Source organism: Vulpes vulpes, unplaced genomic scaffold (genome assembly GCF_048418805.1).
Source record: "Vulpes vulpes isolate BD-2025 unplaced genomic scaffold, VulVul3 u000000643, whole genome shotgun sequence".
NCBI classification, from domain to species: Eukaryota; Metazoa; Chordata; class Mammalia; order Carnivora; family Canidae; genus Vulpes; species Vulpes vulpes.
The window spans coordinates 165770-188211 of NW_027325793.1; the positions used below are offsets into that span (position 1 = coordinate 165770).

At 37.8% G+C, this 22442-nt stretch overlaps 1 protein-coding gene and 1 long non-coding RNA gene across 2 annotated transcripts in view; both read right to left on the minus strand.

The window, feature by feature from the left end:
• Positions 1-22442, minus strand: part of LOC140597407 (piwi-like protein 1) — a 135071-nt gene that overhangs the window by 49573 nt on the left and 63056 nt on the right. The gene's annotated exons all lie outside the window — the stretch shown is intronic.
• The window catches only part of LOC140597401 (uncharacterized), a 55007-nt gene continuing 32749 nt past the window's right edge, over positions 185-22442 (minus strand). Inside the window, exons 2-3 of the long non-coding RNA XR_011999237.1 lie at positions 11645-11898; positions 185-3081 (exon numbers count right to left, since the gene is read on the minus strand). This is a non-coding gene — a long non-coding RNA (uncharacterized lncRNA). The remainder of the gene's footprint in view (positions 3082-11644; positions 11899-22442) is intronic.

Genomic DNA, 22442 nt, shown 5'->3' on the forward strand with positions numbered 1-22442 from the left:
TGGCAAGGATTTGAAGTTAAGGGAATCCTTGTGCAAGTTGGTTGGGAATGTAATTCAATATGGGTACTATGGAAGGCAATATGGAGGATGGAGGTTCCTCAAAAAATTAAAAATAGAACTCCATATGATCCAGCAACCACCCTATGGTTACATAACCAAAATAAAATAAAATCCCTCTCTGAAAGAGATTTCTGTATTTCCATGTTTATTGAAGCATTATTTACAATAGCTAAGACATGGAAACAACATACTATACATAAACAAATAGATGAATAAAGAAAAAATATATGAATATTATTCAGCCATTAAAAAGGGAAACCTGCTGTTTGGTTTTTTTTCTTTTGTTTCGTTTGTTTATTTTTTTAATTTCTTTTTATTGGAGTTCAATTTGCCAACATATAGCATAACACCCAGTGTTCATCCCATCAAGTGCCCCCCCTCAGGTCCCATCACCCAGTCACCCCAACCCCCACACCCACCTCCCTTTCCACCACCCCTTCTTCGTTTCCCAGAGTTAGCAGTCTCTCATGTTCTCTTGCCCTCTCTGATATTTCCCCACTCATTTTCTCTCCTTTCCCCTTCATGCCCTTTAACTATTTTCATATTCCCCAACTTAATGAGACCATATAATGTTTGTCCTTTTGTGTGTGTGTGTGTGTGTGTGTGTGTGTGTGTGTGTGTGTGTTCCATCCTTGGAACAAAAGGATGATTTATTTATTTATTTTATTTTTTATTGGTGTTAAATTTGCCAACATATAGAACAACACCCAGTGCTCATCCCATCAAGTGCCCCCCTCACTGCCCGTCACCCAGTCACCCCCACCCCTGCCCACCTCCCTTTCTACCACCCTTTGTTCGTTTCCCAGAGTTAGCAGACTCTCATGTTCTGTCCCCTTTCTGATATTTCCCACTCATTTTTTTTCTTTTTCCCTTTATTGCCTTTCACTACTTTTTATATTCCCCAAATGAATGAGACCACATAATGTTTGTCCTTTTCTGATTGACTTATTTCACTCAGCATAATACCCTCCTGGTCCATCCACGTCGAAGCAAATGGTGGGTCTTTGTCGTTTCTCAAGGCTGAGTAATATTCCATAGTATACACAGACCACGGTTTCTTTATCCATTCATCTTTTGATGGACGCCGAAGCTCCTTCCCCAGTTTGGCTATTGTGGACGTTGCTCCCATAAACACTGGGGTGTAGGTGTCCCAGCGTTTCACTGCATCTGTATCTTTGAGGTAAATCCCCAACAGTGCAATTGCTGGGTCGTAGGGCAGGTCTATTTTTAACTCTTTGAGGAAACTCCACACAGTTCTCCAGAGTGGCTGCACCAGTTCACATCCCCACTGACGGAGTAAGAGGGTTCCCCTTTGTCCACATTCTCTCCAACATTTGTTGTTTCCTGTCTTGTGACTTTTCCCCAATTCTCACTGGTGTGAGGTGGTATCTCATTGTGGTTTGGTTTTATATTTCCCTGATGGCCAGTGATGCGGCGCTTGTTGGTCATATCTATGTCTTCCTCTGTATGATTTCTGTTCATGTCTTTTGCCCATTTCATGATTGGATTGTTTCTTTGCTGTTGAGTTTAATAAGCTCTTTATAGATCTCAGATACTAGCCCTTTATCTGAGAGGTCATTTGCAAATAACTTTTCCCATTCTGTAGGTTGTCTTTTACTTTTGTGGACTGTTTCTTTTGCTGTGCAGAAGCTTCTTATCTTGATGAAGTCCCAATAATTCATTTTTGCTTTTGTTTCTCTTGCTTTCATGGATGTATCTTGCAATAAGTTGCTGTGGCCAAGTTCAAAAATGGTGTTGCCTGTGTTCTCCTCTAGGATTTTGATGGAATCTTGTCTCACATTTAGGTCTTTCATCCATTTTGAGTTCATCTTTGTGTATGGTATCAGAGAATGGTCTAGTTTGATTCTTCTGTATTTGGATGTCCAATTTTCCCAGCACCATTTATTGAAGAGACTGTCTTTTTTCCAGGGAGAGTCTTCCTGCTTTGTCGAATATTAGTTGACCATAAAGTTGAGGGTCCACTTCTGGATTCTCTATTCTGTTCCATTGATCTATGGGTCTGTTTTTGTGCCAGTACCACACTGTCTTGATGACCACAGCTTTGTAGTACAACCTGAAATCTTGCATTGTGATGCCCCCAGCTATGGTTTTCTTTCTTAATATTCCCCTGGCTATTTGGGGTCTTTTCTGATTCCACACAAATCTTAAGATGGTTTGTTCCAACTCTCTGAAGAAAGTCCATGGTATTTTGATAGGGATTGCATGAAATGTGTAAATTGCCCTGGGTAGCATGGACATTTTCACAATATTAATTCTTCCAATCCATGAGCATGGAATATTTTTCCATCTCTTTGTGTCTTCCTCAATTTCTTTCAGAAGTGTTCTATCGTTTTTAGGGTATAGATCCTTTACCTCTTTGGTTAGGTTTATTCCTAGGTATCTTATGCTTTTGGGTGCAGTTGTAAATGGGATTGACTCCTTAATTTCTCTTTCTTCAGTCTCATTGTTAGTGTATAGAAATGCCATTGATTTCTGGGCATTGATTTTGTATCCTGCCACGCTACCAAATTGCTGTATGAGTTCTCGCAATCTTGGGGTGGAGGCTTTTGGGTTTTCTATGTAGAGTATGTCATCGGCGAAGAGGGAGAGTTTGACTTCTTCTTTGCCAATTTGAATGCCTTTAATGTCTTTTTGTTGTCTGATTGCTGAGGCGAGGACTTCCAGTACTATGTTGAATAGCAGTGGTGAGAGTGGACATCCCTGTCTTGTTCCTGATCTTAGGGAAAAGGCTCCCAGTGCTTCCCCATTGAGAATGATATTTGCTGTGGGCTTTTCGTAGATGGCGCTTAAGATGTCAAGGAATGTTCCCCTATCCCTACACTCTGAAGAGTTTTGATCAGGAATGGATGCTGTATTTTGTCAAATGCTTTCTCTGCATCTAATGAGAGGATCATATGGTTCTTGGTTTTTCTCTTGCTGATATGATGAATCACATCGATTGTTTTACAAGTGTTGAACCAGCCTTGTGCGGGACAGCTTCTCATTCTTGTTTTCCGTGACCTCGATAGACAGTTTTGAAGGGATGTGTTGGTCAGCTATTTTGTTTTTTTTTTTAATTATTTTTTTATTTATCTATGATAGTCACACCCAGAGAGAGAGAGAGAGGCAGAGACAGGCAGAGGGAGAAGCAGGCTCCATGCACCGGGAGCCAGACGTGGGATTCGATCCCGGGTCTCCAGGATCGCGCCCTGGGCCAAAGGCAGGCGCCAAACCGCTGCGCCACCCAGGGATCCCATGGTCAGCTACTTTGTTGCAGGAGCCTCAATTTGGGTGTGTCTGATATTTCTGTCATGAGTAGGCTGGGAATATGGAATTTTGGAAAGACTACCACAGTGGTGAAGTGCTTCTGTGCCTTTCCATCCCATCTCAGTTGGGGGTGCATGAGATTCACACAGCATTACTGCTGACTTTCATCACTGACTTTTGTCACTCAGTTAAAGTTGTGTGTGCCAGTCTGCTGCCCCAAGTCACTGTTTCCCTCTCTCTACACTCTGTTGTTTAGAAGTGTGCTCTAAATCTACCCCACCTTTGGGGTAGGGGGTGGGGAGGATTTTCCTTCACCTCCTGAAGTGAGGAGTCTATTGTTAGGAATTCTTTTATTTTTTATTTTTTAAGATTTTATTTATTCATTCATGAGAGATACAGAAACATATGCAGAGGGAGAAGCCAGTTCCCCGTGGGGAGCCTGATGCAGAACTCAATCCCAGGACCCCAGCATCATGACCTGAGCCAAAGGCAGTTATTCAACCACTGAGCCAGGTGCCCCTATCTGGAATTCTATTAAAGCAAAATTAGCCTTTTCTCCCCTATTTGTTCATTTGTTTATATCAATATAAACTTGTGTATATTTATTTCATATTTTGGTTATAGTCCAATGCCGTATTATTAAGAAATCTTTTTGAGTGACAAAAAAAATGAATTAAAGTATCTCCACAATGCTCTGAGGTTGGTACCATTATTATGTCCACTTTACAGGTGAGGAAACTGAATCTTAATGTCAAAATGGCACAGGCCAGATTTGAATCTGTCTGGGTCAGGCAAAAATTGCTCCAGGTTGCTTGCAGGAATTGTCTGCTGGATAACAAACACTTTCCTCTCTCTAGACTTCAGAGGATCCAAACACATCCAGGCCTCCCCTTCTCAATTACCTTCTTCCCTATCCCTTACCCCAATTTGCTCTATTAATTAATTTGTACTTTTATAAAGTTTCTCTTGCCAGAATGTTGAGCAAAAATCACGTCTACCATTTCCACACAGCAGTTATTTCTATCTTCTCAGTTCCCTCCCTGTCTTAACTCCTTGGCATCCATTGTTTTATATTCTATTAGCTCATATGGGCAGAGGACTTGGCAGTTTGTAAAATGCTTTCACACATCATCTGATCCTTGTGATGTCCTTATGAGGTAAGCATCACAACCAATGTGTTTCCCATTCTCTATGGGAGATAGTTGAGGTCAATGAGCCTGAGAAACTTGCCCAGGACCCACTGCTGGGAAGTGGTAAACCCTATAAGGCAGAAGGAACACCATGTAGAATGACTCAAAGGCAAAAACCAGTATGGGACATTTGAGCCAGTGCCCACTGTTCATTATGGAGTATTAATGTGTAACACATTGGTGCCTATTCATATTATTTATTCTTTTTGATTCATTCTTGGTAGGTTTTATGCTTCTAGAAATGTATTCATTTCTTCTAGGTTATCAAATTTGGTGGCATATAATTGTATATGGCAGTTATTTTCTGATCATATGCATTCCTGTAGTGTCAGTTGTAATGGCTCCTTTAGTTTCTAATTTTATTTATTGAAATCTTTTTGTCTTGTTTAGTGTAGCTAAAGGTTTGAGAGTTTTATCTTTCAAAAATACACATACATTTTAAAGATTTGTTTTGAGAGAGAAAGAGAGAGAGAGAGAGCACACAGGTGGGAGGAGAGAGAATCTCAAGCAGGCTCTGCACTCATGACCTTGAGATCATGACCTGAGCTGAAACCAAGAGTCAAAGGCTTAACTGACTATACTACCCAGGTGCCCTGATATATATATGTTTATTTATGTATGTAATATGTATGTCCAATGTGGGACTCAAACTCATGACCCCAAGATTAATAGTCATATGCTTTACTGATGGAGCCAGCCAGACACGCCTGTTTTATCTTTTTGAAAAACCAGCTCTTAGTTTCATTGATTGATCATTTTTTATTGTTCTTCTAGTCTCTATTTGTTTTATTTCCAGTAAATACCAGTGCATACCTTACTAGGTATGAATCTTTTTCAGCTTTGTCCAAAGGTTTGACATTACCCGTCCAATTAAGACAATGAGGATAATATATACTACTTAGATAAAACTCAGCGCATCACCTGCATGTTTTGCTATTCATTTTGCCCTCTCTATGACATTATACACACTTTTTACCCCATCATCAGATGCTATGTCCTTTAACCCACTGATTGCAACTTATTTTAAAGTAACTCTTAACTTCTCTCTGATAGATAGCTAAAGTTTTGATGGAGTGACAAGGAGTTGTAAAGCATAAAAAATTTTAGATACAAAATGGCCCTTTTGTATCTAAAGGATAACCTTAGACCCTATAAGCTCTCTTGAACTGTCTATTTCCTGTAGGCTTTGCCCACTACTTATTATTTTTCCAACACTAGTATGAAAATGACTATTTCATACAAATATTTAAGTGTTTTGTTGAATTAATGGACAATATAAAATGTGTATCGGGGGTCCCTGGGTGGTTCAGTGGTTTAGTGCCGCCTTCAGCCAAGGGCGTGATCCTGGAGACCCGGGATAGAGTCCCAAGTTGGGCTCCCTGCATGGAGCCTGCTTCTCCCTCTGCCTGTGTCTCTGCCTCTCTCTCTCTCTTGTGTCTCTCATGAATAAATGAATAAAATCTTTTAAAAAAGTGTATCTAGAACAGGGATAGGAGAAGAAAAGAGAGAAAAAGGCAAACATACTGGGGAAAGTTAGTTGAGAAAATGAATTCTACCAAATGGCTCATTTTTGTTAGGTACCAAGTTGAAAGTACATCCTCTTTCTTAATTCTTACTCTGCCTTGTCTTCACCTTCATCAAATGAAAACAAACAAACAAACAAACAAACAAATAACTAAAGTTGATCTATGTGAAGTTATACAATGCCTTAGGGTTTTTTAGAACATATAAGTATAATGAAATTGGAACCATTAATTGAATCACACAATAATTCTACAGAGAAGAGAAAAAAATGTATTGAAAAGAAGAAACTGGTTCATAAAATAAGATTAAAAAATACATCTTTTAAAAATAAGATTAAAAAATACATCTAATCTTTTAATAAGATTAAAAAAATACATTTGAGTTTCAAGTTTAAAAAAATGCCAACACCAAAGGCTGGCATCGAGTGGTAACAGTGGCAGTTTATTAATAATCTGTCATGTAAAGCTGACACAGTATATGCTGAATTCTGCTCTGCTTTACAATGAAATCCCATCCATTTTATTACTACCAGAATTAAATATGTTCTATTGAAAGGCTTTAGTAAGCTTAAATATGATTTAAAGTTCTTTTTCCAATACATTTATTGCTTTCCTAACACCTTATTATCAAGAAGTCAGATCAACAAAAGTCTAATCTTGATTCTCCCACATATCCATGGTATACCAAGCAGGGAGCAAGATAAAACACACATGTTTATAGGGGTTGATAGGTTTGCCTTTAGACAAATGGAAAAGTCATAGCAACTAAATTACTTGTTTCTGACACGTTGGGAGCAGGGAGGAGACTGCTGGAAATAATATAGGGTAAGTATTAAATAATAAAGGGTAAGTATTAAAAGTTACACCTGTAGAATTCACAGATGGATAATTTATTTAATCAGAATTAGGTGTGAGCTATCCAGATAGGAAGAATCTATTTAAAGGTGTAAAAAGGTGATTGTCCATATTCAGACTAAAGGATTTGGAGGAGGTATTTTATAAGTAAACATCAATGAACCAGATTTTCATAAATGGTAATTGAAGTTAAATTCCATTTTTTCTACGTATTGTTCAGTTTGGCTATGCAGGATTATATCACCACCAGTTACCTAACATATTTTACATGACCTCTGTTAGTGTCAGGCTTCCAAAAGTGTGCTATGAGGATCTGAGGGAAGACAGGCTAAAAAGCATATGAGCCAGTCCAATTAGTAGAAAGGTTAAGAGTCATTACACAGTAAAACAACTGGAACAGAGTTCAGGATTTGGCATAGCGATCAGTAAAGAAATAAGTAAAACTCTGTACTATAAATATGTTGAGTTAGAATACTAGTTTTCATCCATCAGATAGTTAAGAGTATTCTTATTACTGAATAGTAAGACCATAATCTCAGATACACTTGTCTTTATTCCATGATTAAAACGTTTTTCAAATGAAACTTGAGAATTTGTGTCTATTTCCAAAATCTCAGAATAGAAATATAAATACAAAAGCTCTGCAAGATTTCCAACTTTAATCTCTTTCATTGAAAATATTAATCATCAAGTAGCAATATTCTAACACCTACTACTAGATAAGAGTGCAGAGAGGAGGATGTGGGGAAAGAGGATACCAGGAAGTAAGTATACTACCCAAGATAAAATTTTGCCATGGATAATAGAAATGAAAAGGTGTGTGTGAGTGTATGTGTGTGTATTTCTCATTTATTGGAGAAAGCATTATATAACGGTACTTGTTAATAAATTTCTACAAAGAAGAGGTTTACAAGTTCAAAAGAAGAATAGAAGAGAAGTAGAACAGCAGAAGCCTCAGTTTTCCCCATTCTAAATTCAGGCAATTGGAAGTGACAATTTTTAAAGTTTCATAATTCTCAGATAGACAATTCCAAGTGAATTTCCATAAACCATAATTGACTCATGATCATTGGCTAAGTAGCTCAACATGTAATTCACCATGTGAATATAAATGGAAACTTTGGTCAAAATAAAAGTGTCTTAAAAACATAAATAAAAGTATTTTTTGTATAAAATATTCAGAATATCAAGGTGAGCACTTCCTAAGGAGCTGGATTTGTTGGCATTATGTGTGCAAAGTGTTAAAGAGAAAGTACATAACACTGGATTTAGGAAAACCTCTGGGAGCATGACATAATGCACATAATGACTGTACTGTAGCCATCAGCTTCCAGGTGGTGAAGGGTTGTAGTGTGCTGTGGTAAGTGGTATGTTGTGGTAGGTGGCATGTTGTGGTACGTGTGTGTACACATGCACACAATGGGTCACACGAACAATTACATTCTTTTTCTTTTTTCTTGTCTATTTTCGCCCCCCCCACCCCCCGTTTCTTATTCCTGACCATACTATGGGCACTTGCCTTTTTGGACGCTAACAAAAACTCGTTAGCTTCTCCCTGAGCTATTGCTTAAATAATTTCTTTTTTCCCCGTCTCACTCACTCCTTAAGCTTCATTTGGTATAGTGAAGACAGCATAAGCTTTGGAGGCTATCATGCTGGTAACATATGGAAAAGTTATGATTATCTGAGAATCACAGACTTTTAACTATGTACAATACGAGAGTCCCCTTTTCCTCCTTCACGTTTTAAATTCCTTGTTTCCTTCCCATTGTGCTTACATATAAAAATATACTTTGTTCTTCATTCTGCTCCAAAACAATTTCCCAAACGGTATTCTAAACACAAATCTGTGTCAGAATCCTCTTGGGACGCTTGATGAAAATTTCACTTCCGAGGTTTTACTCTAGATCTTACCAAATCAGACACCTTGGATGGTATGGGTACCTGGAAATGTGTGCTTTCATAAGCTTGCTTTGGGAAATGTGCACATGGAAGTTGCATACAACTGATCTAAACCATTATGCTTACGCAGTGGTTTAACAGTCTTGTATTAGGTTCTAGAAACTATTTTCTGAGAAAATCTTAATCATAGCTGGCAGGCTGCCTTCTAAATTTAACATAAGAAAAACTAAAAGTGGGAAATGGAATTAATTGCCCTTCGCAACAGTTCAACCTGGACGGAGATGATTGTGGGAGCACTGCACTCACTTGAATAACTCACCAGAAACCTGTGGCTGACTCTTCCTTTTGTGATTTTTGATCGTCATTCTGGATTCCTTGTATTACATGTTACTAAATACTAATAAATGTATTGCTTATTCATCTTTTCTTTCCCTCCTATATCCTAATTTTAGAAGAAAAATATCGTAATATAGTACAGAAATCATAAAGGACAGGGTTTATGGGTAAGAAGACAATTTTGTCACTCTTCTCTGAAAATTTGAGCATTTAAATGACAATGTGACAATATAATAAATATTTTTATTTCTTTAAATTTGTAAAAGAGTTTCCTGAATATTTCTCACTGCTTGTTTTTTATAGATGAAATAAACTGCTTCATATAGTAGAAGTAAGACAGCATGACATGTGGTTTGTCATTTCAAACCACAAATTCAATTATTGGTGTATGAAAACACATGGGTATGTTGAGTATAGTTCCATAGGATAACTTTTAAAAATTATATCAGAATATTGTGTGTGTCTTCAGTTACATGATTATTTTCTCTAGGAAGATCATAGGGCTTCAAATGAATGAGTGAAACACACTTGGCTAGCAATATTTTAAAATCATTTTTGTTTCAGTTAAAGTCACTGATGCTGACTATGAAAAAAAGAAGTATTACATTTTGACTGTCCAGTTTCCCCTTCTCAGAAACTATGTACAATCAAGGCCATTTTGTATGTGTTTCCTTTGCTATCTTCCCATCTCCATTGGCTTTTCCTGGGAGTTTAAGTGGCTGTCACCCCCCAGCACTGTGCAACACCTCTCTAGGGGCCAGGAATATCCTGGCTTTTCTCATACAACAAAAGGAAATCCTTTGAGGTCTAAAACATTAAGTTTTCCTAAAGTAACTAGAAAAAAAGATAAGAGAGCCCTAACCAGAAGCAGTTGGGTTTATGGAATACAGAACCCTAATTATCAGCTACTACAGACTGGCTAGGCTGTCCCCCCATATGTCATATCGTACTTTCTCCCATCTCTTTTAAGGGAGGAGAAGTTCCACATGTAACTAGCTATCTTTGAAGAAAACAGATGATGTTTTATCCATGTGCAGGATAAAAGAAATCTTTCTTCTTTCTGGAGGGTCAGTGATATATTGTCAAAAGTCTCAGATGTTTCAGCATTTACTCAGAAGTCTCTTTTATTTTTATGTAGAGTAAACAAAACATCATCCTAAAATTCCAGAACTCAAAAAAACTTAGAAATCAGATTATTCCACTATCACATATTATAAATGATAAAATGAAGACCAGAAGGCTATACTTCTAGAAAATCTTACTAGATGGAAACATTCCCCTTATCTGCCTTCACTACTAGCAAACCTCGTATTCTCTCTTTAAGATCTAGTTCAAATTTTCTATCTGTGAGGTAGGACACTTTCATTGACTCCCACAGGCACTTATTATTACCCTGGCCTCTCCTATAACATTTGTTTCATATCCTTCTAATACGATCTATCATCTCTGGTACACCTCTCTGGCTGTGAAACCTTGAGCGAGTTTCATATCTTAATCTCAATTTTACTGCAATAAGCAACAGTCCCTCTCTCGGGGATACTATAAGGATTAAAATAAATAATCATTGTAAAGGATTTAGCACATTTCCTGGTACATCATGCATGCTCAACAAATCTTAGTGTTGTCAGGCTAATTTACGTATCCACATGTCCTTCCCTTTCACTAATTGGGGAGTTCCAAAATGAGCTCTTATTTGGTCAGTAGCCCAGTGACTGGCACTGGGTGGTGCACACTTTACCCTCAAGAAGTCTGCATTGAACATGTTAAAGAATGAATCTTTGTTTTGTTTTGTTTTGTTTTGCTTTTTTTGTTTGTTTTTTTGAAGAATGAATATTCTTACATGCCTGGTCCCTCATAAAATCCTTTCTCTGTCATATATCCTTCAGAATAGGCACAATGCCATTTAATCCCTTAATCAAAATTATTTCCAAAAGTTTAAAATAAAACATAGAATAAGCCAGTGCTTTGGTTATGTGTGTCCTTAGCAAAGTCAGGATTTTCTGTTTTACTTGAGAAATTTCATACCAAGTATAATTAATGTGTCCTTCTATGATTTCTCAAGAAGAAAATGTAGTCCCACCCAAATATATTGGATTTTATCCTTAATTTATATTCAACCTTTTCCTGATGCTGTGATTTGACCTGAAAGTATTGAAGTTATATCTCTATTTCATGCGTGGGCAAATGCTCTAGCCATAGTATTCAAAACAATTTTGCATGGCAAGCTTTTTCTAGAACATTTTACCTGTCATGCTTGAAATTTACATTAGAAGAATAATTGACTTCCTTACTTAATGATATCTTTAAGGAACTATGAAAATTCATGAATAAAATTCTATTTTAGAATAATTTGAAGTAAAGAATCTTACTTTAATGATTCAGTTAATAGATAAACGCATACTTAAATATAATAAAACATGCTGTTATAATTATCAATTTTGAAAATAATCTATGATGTGAAAAAAATCAATATTCACAAGGATAAACATGTTTACTCTGTTACAGACTTACTGTAAAATTATGATGCCGTAGGAAACCCATCTCTATCACAGACTTCTATCTGGGTAGTCATACAGATCCTATGAACACAGGAACCCAATGCTATTAATAAGAGACAGATTAGAGGGATCCCTGGGTGGCGCAGCGGTTTAGCGCCTGCCTTTGGCCCAGCGCGCGATCCTGGAGACTGGGGATTGAGTCCCACGTCGGGCTCCCGGTGCATGGAGCCTGCTTGTGTCTCTGCCTCTCTCTCTGTCTCTGTGTGACTATCATAAATAAATAAAAATTAAAAAAAAAAAGAGAGACACGTTAGAACCTCTTCAGGTTAGAAACAAACTTCACAAAGATTTTTGTTTGAATTAGGTATTAGTTGATTATAAATGTTATCACTTATAACAGAGGAAACTCAACTTCTTGGCTTCAGAGACTTATCAAAATAAAAAGCCCCCCTTAGCTAAAAATTTTCATATAATACTTTCAGGGATAGTCTACCTTAGGTAAATGCATTTTACAGATTTTAGAGCAGGGGCAAAAAAGCTCATTTTAAAGATCTACACTCAAAAAAGAAAATTAGCATTGCCCCTAAATTATAGATGCTCCTAGCTTGTGATTTCTTCATTGATTCAGATATTATGAAATGGCGTTTTCAAGTTGGCAGAAAGGGTAACGGGAAGGTGGATCTCATTTATGCTGCTTCAAAATATTTAGAGCATTCGTAATTTCTCTCCCCCCCCTTTCTCTCTCTCTCACAAACACACACACACACACACACACACAATTATCTCCTATAAGTATAAATATCCAGCACAATAGAAGTATCAACAGAATAATAATTACCGTATCTTTTAAAGTTGCTATATATTTTGGAATAATAATAGGTTTTCCTCAGTCTCCTCAGACTTTCACCATCCTCCAACTTGTTCCATTCATTTTACAATAGTGCAGATTATTGTCCGTTCCAGAGTACTTAGCAAGAATGTTAGGAAACCAGAAGAATTTCTAAGTCAAATTCTTAATGATAACATTGTGGTTTCTTTTAACACTTTACTTATGAGCTAAATGCTCGTGGTCTTACTCTAAGCACACAATGGAGACTTATTGATTTAACTTAAAAATAGATTGACCTCTTTGAATACAGCAAAAGAAATAAAGCACCTCTTACTCTTAAGTTTATTTTGAGATAACAAGGTATTCATAATGACATTATCTTTCTTTGTAGCCCACCAGATTGGAATAAGATGACGTAGTTGAAATGAATTCATATTCTGGAATGCATTCTATTAAATACAGTATATTTGAATTTTGTAATAATTATACATTGAAATAAACTCACTAATCAGTGAATGATTATAACAAGTAACAATACATTTCAAATAAGCATGCTTAGCTTATTTATTTGACTCTGAAATCAAAATTTCGAGACAGACTTCCTTGATTTATGATGGGGTTATATCCTGATTAACCCATCATAAATTAAAAATGTCATAAGTTGAAACGCACTTGTACACCTAACCTACTGACCACTATAGCTTAGTTTTAGCCCAACTTAAATGTGCCCAGACCACTTACGTTAGTCTATAGTTGGATAAAATCCTTTAATAATGTTGATTGTCTCATGTAATTTATTGAAAATTACTGTAATTTATTGAAAAGTACTGAAAAAAAAAAAAGTACTGAAAGTGAAAGAGATTGGCCATGCGGCATAAGAATGGTTGTCAGTGTGTCAGTTGTTTACTCTTGTGATGGCATTACGGGCCAGGAGCTGTGGCTCACTGCTACTCCCTGGCATTTGGGGAGAGGACTGTGCTACATACTATCAGCCTGGGGAAAGATTCAAATTCAAAATCTGAAGTATGGTTTTTATTCAATGTGTATAGCGTTCACACGATTGCAAGTAGGGTATCATATGCGTATAATGAATTCTGAGATAATTAGGGTTTTAATATTACCATATTCTTCTGTTGCAGACATAAATTATGGTTATTATGGGTAAAAAAAAAGGAGATCTTTGAATGAGAAGCCATTTGATTAAATTCCAAGTTTTTCTGTATTTATTAATCATGACTAATCTGATATGCTGTTCTCAAGATTATAACTAGGGATATGCTGGACAAAAATGGAGTGGGATGGTCTGAAGTAAATGCAAACAATTCTTATGGGCAAAATTTCAGATAGAATGTGTGAGAATACACGTCAGTTTATGATAGTGCAGATAGATATAAGTTATGATATAATTATGCTATTAAATAAATGAAATGAGGCATCAGGGACGACATGCTACAAACACAACTGCAAGGCAATCAGCTGTCCCACCTTCACAAACAGATTTGAGGAATGACAGGAAATTTTTGATTGCCGATGTTTTCAACCTTGCCAAAAAAGGAAGATACAAATGTATAGAAACTTCCTTGCAAGTTAATGAGGAAAAATGGTCCATTTTCATTTCTCTTCTATCAGATTCTCTCGTTTTGAGATGTGGTTTTCTAGAGACGATGATGGTAATGACAGAAGTTTATAGAGCTCTTTCAATTTTCACTTATTCTAGTAAATTCCTCCTTCTATATTGTTCTTACTTGTGCTTATGTTCAACTGCGAAAGGTCATGTGAAGGTTAGAAATTCTTTGCTCAATAAAATAAACTTTTCCTATTTTTCCCCAATTGTTTATTTAAGAATACCAGCCATTGCTACTCCTTTCCATTTGTCACTGTCCTGATCACACTGTAGACTCATTTTATAATCCCAAATACTGTTGAAGTCTGTTGTATAAAAATAGATTTAATCTCAACCCGTAGAATGCAGAGGTCTCAATGGTTACCATATGTCTTTGCAGTGTCAATTCATACATATATTTACAGATATCAACCTAGAACAATTAGCTACAATTGGGTTGCTAGATCATTGGCTTGAATGAATCCCTGGAATGTCTAGTATTTAATCTTTCTTCCCCACTTCTAATTTGGTTTTTATCTAAAGTAATAACTCCAAATCCATACCCTGAGTACAAGAAAGTAAAACAATACATTCTCAATCCCAAAAGCAGTTATTGATTCTTTTTTAAAAAATATTTTATTTAGGGGATCCCTGGGTGGATCAGCGGTTTGGCACCTGCCTTTGGCCCAGGGCGTGATCCTGGAGTCCCTGGATCGAGGCCCACGTCGGGCGCCTGGCATGGAGCCTGCTTCTCCCTCTGCCTGTGTCTCTGCCTCTCTCTCTCTCTCTCTCTCTCTCTCTGTCTTTCATAAATAAATAAATAAAATGTTTTTTAAAAGATTTATTTATTTATTTATTTATTTATTTATTTATTTATTTATTTATGAGAGACAGAGAGAGAGAGAGAGGCAGAGACACAGGCAGAGGGAGAAGCAGGTTTCATGCAGGAAGCCTGATGTGGGACTTGATCCCAGAGTCCTGGGATTATGCCTTGAGCCAAAGGCAGACGCTCAACCACTGAGCCACCCAGGCGTCCTGAGTTATTGATTCTTTTACTAGCGCCTGTCTCCCAATTTCATCTTGACCAACTCAGTTGTGAATGTTTTTGCTATATAATCAATGCTCTAATCTAGGACTCATGCTTGTTGTCTCTTTTTCTCTCACCCTCTACATTCAATCAGTTATTAGGTCCTTTTGATTCTGCCTCCAATAGATTGCAAATCCATGTCAGTGGTCCCATCCTGGTCTAGGACATCATATCTTTCTCTCTTGGAAATCTTCAAGTGTCTCTCCTAAATGCTCTTTCCACTTCTAGTCTTACTTCCCACTAATTCATTCTCCATAAAGCACTTATCTTAAAACATAAATGCAATTACCACACACTTTTGCTTAAAAGCATCCAGTGGCTTCCAATGGCATTTACAATGAAATCCAATACACTTGTTATGGACTACAAAGCTTACTTCATTTCAAGCCCCTCTCCTTTTTACATACTATGCTCCTGCTACACTAACATTCTTTTATTTCTTTGGACATTCCAAGCTCCTCCTTAATTCAGAATCTAGAAGTCCCATTATACTGTCTTTCTATCTCCATTTCTTCATGTAGTGAGCTCATCTTTCATGAGTTTACTTTCATGAGTAAAGTTATTAATTATCAATTTCTGTATTCATTATTCTACATTTGAGAATATTTTCCTTCATGACATTTATCAAAGGTGAGATTTATTTTGCACGTTTAATTCTTTTTCCCCCATTAAACTGTGAAATAAGTAAGATAAAAACTTTGTCAGCTCTGCCATTGTGAGATAAGTTAGACATTTTCTCAGCACAGAGTGAATTCTTCCTAAATTTGTTAATGGAAAGAAGGAAAGAGAGAGAAAAGAAAGGATGGAGAGAGAGATGGTTGGAAAAGGAATGTGTTTGAGAAACAAATGTTTGATTTAGCAAAAGAAACCCGGTAATCTGTCTAGCTCATATACAATTGTTTTTCTAGATAGCAAAAATTTACAGGGTATCTGCTACTGCCAGATGTTGTGCCAGGAACTAGAAAATATTTCTGTTTTTCATAGGGGAACTCTAACGTTACTTTAGGAGTTCAGTGAAATAAATATACCACTGAATAGGTCAACAGAAATAAAAGAAAAAATAGACTATTTCGTGTGTCCAATCATTTTATCCTGAAGTTCATTCTTCATTTATGTACCAAAGATTTTTTGTTATATATTTTTTCAGACTTTATCTCTTTTTGGTCTTTTTAAAGGGTGTTCGTGCTCTCAGATTATAATTTTATTGTATTATTCAATCTTTTAATTTTGAGTTCAGACTATGCATAATAAAACAATGTACATGTGTATAATTCTTTAGTTTATACCACTTTCCTTCATGTAGCATGTTAATTACACGTCTTTGAACTCTTTTGCCCCCAAGCGCTGAAATCTCTGTGAAAATCAAGTCAAGTGCCAGTATTTAACTGGCATCAATTACTTGTATCTGTGATATGTCTCTACCGCATTGTTCCCTTTAACTATCATTTACCTTCAGGGATGGCTTCATAAATCAAATCCTGAAGTATTTGTGTAAACCATGCTGTATTTCACAGGTAAACATTAATAAACTTGTTATTTAACTATTTGAAATGGCTAGTGGAGGATCAAACCTATCAATGCTACATACAGTCTTTGTACCAATCATCAAGATACCTTTCTGGTTTCACCACTGCTCCCCCTGCTCTAATTACCCCACATAGATCAGTAACTTAGTAAAAGTAAAAATCACCTAATTAGCTTTTAATTAGCACACACTCCATATTTCATCATCTTTGGCTATCTAAAATAGACAAGCAGATCTAAAAGAAGAAAAAAAAAGCTCTTTTTTTTTAAAAAAAAAAAAAACAGATACAAACACCACACTCTCCAAATATATGAAAGTAAATAAAATACAATTTTTAGCCTTAAGGATTTTAACCAATAAGCCCTATATTTTTCTCATCAGATTTTTCACTATTATAAAGATTTTTAAATGATTGCTAATTATTAAAAACAACCTATTATATATATGGTTTCTTTCATACTTTCATTGCTTAGGAGTTACTCCAAAGTTAATGATGGCTTGTATTATGGACCCAGAGATTTTTTTTTTTAAATGGTCAAAATTGGGTACGTGAATATGAAATTATCGAACTTTCCATTTTAAGTGATTATCCAATTATGTCTCATTACGTTTCTTAAGTATTTCAACTATTCTGGAGACAGTTGAAGGTATTTAAATCAAGATGAATACTTCTTCACATGCAATTCAAACCATGCAAAATAGAACAAAACAGTCTGTGGCAAGCATATACACATTTGCATAATTGACTCCGAATCTTAAGGAAGACTTAATACTGATTTTTACACTATTATTCCTATCAAGCACAAAACAGGTATGCGATGAACTTCCGTGTCATGGAAAACTTTATACATATACATGTCTATACATAAATCTCAAGGCAAATAAAATCTCAATGTAGTACATAATATTCTGTAGTTAATCCTTTAAACTATATTTATCATGGCTGTTATGTGTTTATGCAATTTATGAAACGTGATATTTTGGAGACAACTAAGTACATTTTATTAATTTTATTTGAATGCTAAGACTAAATTCTGAGTTTTTTTTAATGATTCTGTAGATTATTTATTTTGCAGGCTTCACTTAATATATGCTGGAAATAAATTATCATAGTACATTAAGAGTTAAAGTCAAATTTTGATCTTTATGTTGCTGAATGTTCATTTCAAAATTGTAACTGATGGAGGGGAGGGGCAAGAAGGCGGAAGAGTAGGGTCCCCAAATCACCTGTCCCCACCAAATTACCTAGATAACCTTCAAATCATCCTGAAAATCGACGAATTCGGCCTGAGATTTAAAGAGAGACCAGCTGAAACGCTACAGTGAGAAGAGTTCGCGCTTCTATCAAGGTAGGAAGACCGGGGGGGAAAAAGAAATAAAGAAGCAAAAGGCCTCCAAGGGGGAGGGGCCCCGCGAGGAGCTGGGCAGGAGAGCCCCGTCCTGGAGGAGCAGGAGCTGCACCAACCTTCCCGGGCGGAAAGGGGCTCGCAGGGAGTTAGAGCAGGACCCAGGAGGGCGGGGATGCCCTCGGGCTCCCTGGGACACTAACAGGCACCTGCGCCCCGGGAGAGTGCCCTGAGCTCCCTAAGACGGCAGCTCGCACAGCGGGACCCGGAGCAGCTCGGAGGGGCTCGGGCGGCGGCTCCGCGGAGGGGGCTGCGGGGCGGGAGCGAATCCAACAGCGCAGGCCCCGGAGCACAGGGCGCCGGGACACAGCCCAGGATCCGGCCTCCCCCGGGACAGGCAGAGACCCAGAGGGCCCAGGACAGCAAGGACGCTCCTGCCCAGAGCTGAGCAGATCAGCGGCCCCGCCCCGGAGCCTCCAGGCCCTGCAGACGGAGAGCCCCGGAGCTACTGCGGGGGCTGAATCCCGGTTCCCAGAGCTGCCGCCCCACTGTGGCTGTTCCTCCTGGGGCCTCACGGGGTAAACAGCCCCCACTGAGCCCTGCACCAGGCGGGGGGCAGAGCAGCTCCCCCAAGTGCTAACACTTGAGAATCAGCACAGCAGGCCCCTCCCCCAGAAGACCAGCAACACGGACCAGTTCCAGGGGAAGTCAAGGGACTTAAACTGTACAGAATCAGAAGATACTCCCCCGAGTTTGTTTTTTTTTTTCTTTCTGATTTCTGATTGCTTCCCCCACCCCCCCCCTTTTTTTCCACCTTTCTTTTTCTTTCTCTTTTTCTTCTCTTTTTTCCTTTTTTTCTTCTTTCTTTTTCTCTTTTCTTTCCTTCTCTCTCTCTCTTTTTCTCCTTTTCCCAATACAACTTGTTTTTGGCCACTCTGCACTGGGCAAAATGACTAGAAGGAAAACCTCACCTCAAAAGAAAGAATCAGAAACAGTTCTCTCTCCCACAGAGTTACAAAATCTGGATTACAATTCAATGTCAGAAAGCCAATTCAGAAGCACTATTATACAGCTACTGGTGGCTCTAGAAAAAAGCATAAAGGACTCAAGAGACTTCATGACTGCAGAATTTAGATCCAATCAGGCAGAAATTAAAAATCAATTGAATGAGATGCAATCCAAGCTAGAAGTCCTAACGACGAGGCTTAACGAGGTGGAAGAACGAGTGAGTGACATAGAAGACAAGTTGATGGCAAAGAGGGAAACTGAGGAAAAAAGAGACAATTAAAAGACCATGAAGACAGATTAAGGGAAATAAACGACAGCCTGAGGAAGAAAAACCTACGTTGAATTGGGGTTCCCGAGGGCACTGAAAGGGCCAGAGGGCCAGAATATGTATTTGAACAAATCCTAGCTGAAAACTTTCCTAATCTGGGTAGGGAAACAGGCATTCAGATCCAGGAAATAGAGAGATCCCCCCCTAAAATCAATAAAAACCGTTCAACACCTCGACATTTAATAGTGAAGCTTGCAAATTACAAAGATAAAGAGAAGATCTTTAAAGCAGCAAGAGACAAAAAATCCCTGACTTTTATGGGGAGGAGTATGAGGGTAACAGCAGACCTCTCCACAGAGACCTGGCAGGCCAGAAAGGGCTGGCAGGATATATTCAGGGTCCTAAATGAGAAGAACATGCAACCAAGAATACTTTATCCAGCAAGGCTCTCATTCAAAATGGAAGGAGAGATAAAGAGCTTCCAAGACAGGCAGGAACTGAAAGAATATGTGACCTCCAAACCAGCTCTGCAAGAAATTTTAAGGGGGACTCTTAAAATTCCCCTTTAAGAAGAAGTCCAGTGGAACAATCCACAGAAACAAGGACTGAATAGATATCATGATGACACTAAACTCATATCTGTCAATAGTAACTCTGAACGTGAACGGGCTTAATGACCCCATCAAAAGGCGCACGGTTTCAGACTGGATAAAAAAGTAGGACCCATCTATTTGCTGTCTACAAGAGACTCATTTTAGACAGAAGGACACCTACAACCTGAAAATAAAAGGTTGGAGAACCATTTACCATTCAAATGGTCCTCAAAGGAAAGCAGGGGTAGCCATCCTTATATCAGATAAACTAAAATTTACCCCGAAGACTGTAGTGAGAGATGAAGAGGGACACTATATCATACTCAAAGGATCTATCCAACAAGAGGACTTAACAATCCTCAACATATATGCCCCGAATGTGGGAGCTGCCAAATATTTAAACCGATTAATAACCAAAGTGAAGAAATACTTAGATAATAATACACTTATACTTGGTGACTTCAATCTAGCTCTTTCTACCCTCGATAGGTCTTCTAAGCACAACATCTCCAAAGAAATGAGAGCTTTAAATGATACCCTGGACCAGATGGATTTCACACATATCTACAGAACTTTACATCCAAACTCAACTGAATACACATTCTTCTCAAGTGCACAAGGAACTTTCTCCAGAATAGGCCACATACTGGGTCACAAATCGGGTCTGAACCGATACCAAAAGACTGGGATCGTCCCCTGCATATTCTCAGACCATAATGCCTTGAAATTAGAGCTAAATCACAACAAGAAGTTTGGAAGGACCTCAAACACGTGGAGGTTAAGGACCATCCTGCTAAAAGATGAAAGGGTCAACCAGGAAATTAAGGAAGAATTAAAAATATTCATGGAAACTAATGACAATAAAGATACAACCGTTCAAAATCTTTGGGATGCAGCAAAAGCAGTCCTGATGGGGAAATACATTGCAATACAAGCATCCGTTCAAAAACTGGAAAGAACTCAAATACAAAAGCGAACCTTGCACATAAAGGAGCTAGAGAAAAAACAGCAAATGGACCCTACGCCCAGCAGAAGAAGAGAGTTAATTAAAATTCGAGCAGAACTAAATGAAATCGAGACCAGAAGAACTGTGGAACAGATCAACAGAACCAGGAGTTGGTTCTTTGAAAGAATTAATAAGATAGATAAACCATTAGCCAGCCTTATTAAAAAGAAGAGAGAGAAGACTCAAATTAATACAATCATGAATGAGAAAGGAGAGATCACTACCAACATCAAGGAAATACAAACGATTTTAAAAACATATTATGAACAGCTCTACGCCAATCAATTAGGCAATCTAGAAGAAATGGACGCATTCCTAGAAAGCCACAAACTACCAAAACTGGAACAGGAAGAAATAGAAAACCTGAACAGGCCAATAACCAGGGAGGAAATTGAAGCAGTCATCAAAAACCGCCCAAGACACAAGAGTCCAGGGCCAGATGGCTTCCCAGGGGAATTCTATCAAACGTTTAAAGAAGAAATCATACCTATTCTACTAAAGCTGTTTGGAAAGATTGAAAGAGATGGAGTACTTCCAAATTCGTTCTATGAGGCCAGCATCAGCTTAATTCCAAAACCAGACAAAGACCCCACCAAAAAGGAGAATTACAGACCAATATCCCTGATGAACATGGATGCAAAAATTCTCAACAAGATACTAGCCAATAGGATCCAACAACACATTAAGAAAATTATTCACCATGACCAAGTAGGATTTATCCCCGGGACACAAGGCTGGTTCAACACTTGTAAAACAATCAATGTGATTCATCATATCAGCAAGAGAAAAACCAAGAACCATATGATCCTCTTATTAGATGCAGAGAAAGCATTTGACAAAATACAGCATCCATTCCTGATCAAAACTCTTCAGAGTGTAGGGATAGAGGGAACTAACCTCGACATCTTAAAAGCCTCTACGAAAAGCCCACAGCAAATATCATTCTCAATGGGGAAGCACTGGGAGCCTTTCCCCTAAGATCAGGAACAAGACAGGGATGTCCACTCTCACCACTGCTATTCAACATAGTATTGGAAGTCCTCGCCTCAGCAATCAGACAACAAAAAGACATTAAAGGCATTCAAATTGGCAAAGAAGAAGTCAAACTCTCCCTCTTCACCGATGACATGATACTCTACCTAGAAAACCCAAAAGCCTCCACCCCAAGATTGCTAGAACTCATACAGCAATTTGGTAGCATGGCAGGATACAAAATCAATGCCCAGAAATCAATGGCATTTCTATACACTAACAATGAGACTGAAGAAAGAGAAATTAAGGAGTCAATCCCATTTACAATTGCACCCAAAAGCATAAGATACCTAGGAATAAACCTAATCAAAGAGGTAAAGGATCTATACCCTAAAAACGATAGAACACTTCTGAAAGAAATTGAGGAAGACACAAAGAGATGGAAAAATATTCCATGCTCATGAATTGGCAGAATTAATATTGTGAAAATGTCAATGCTACCCAGGGTAATTTACACGTTTAATGCAATCCCTATCAAAATACCATGGACTTTCTTCAGAGAGTTAGAACAAAT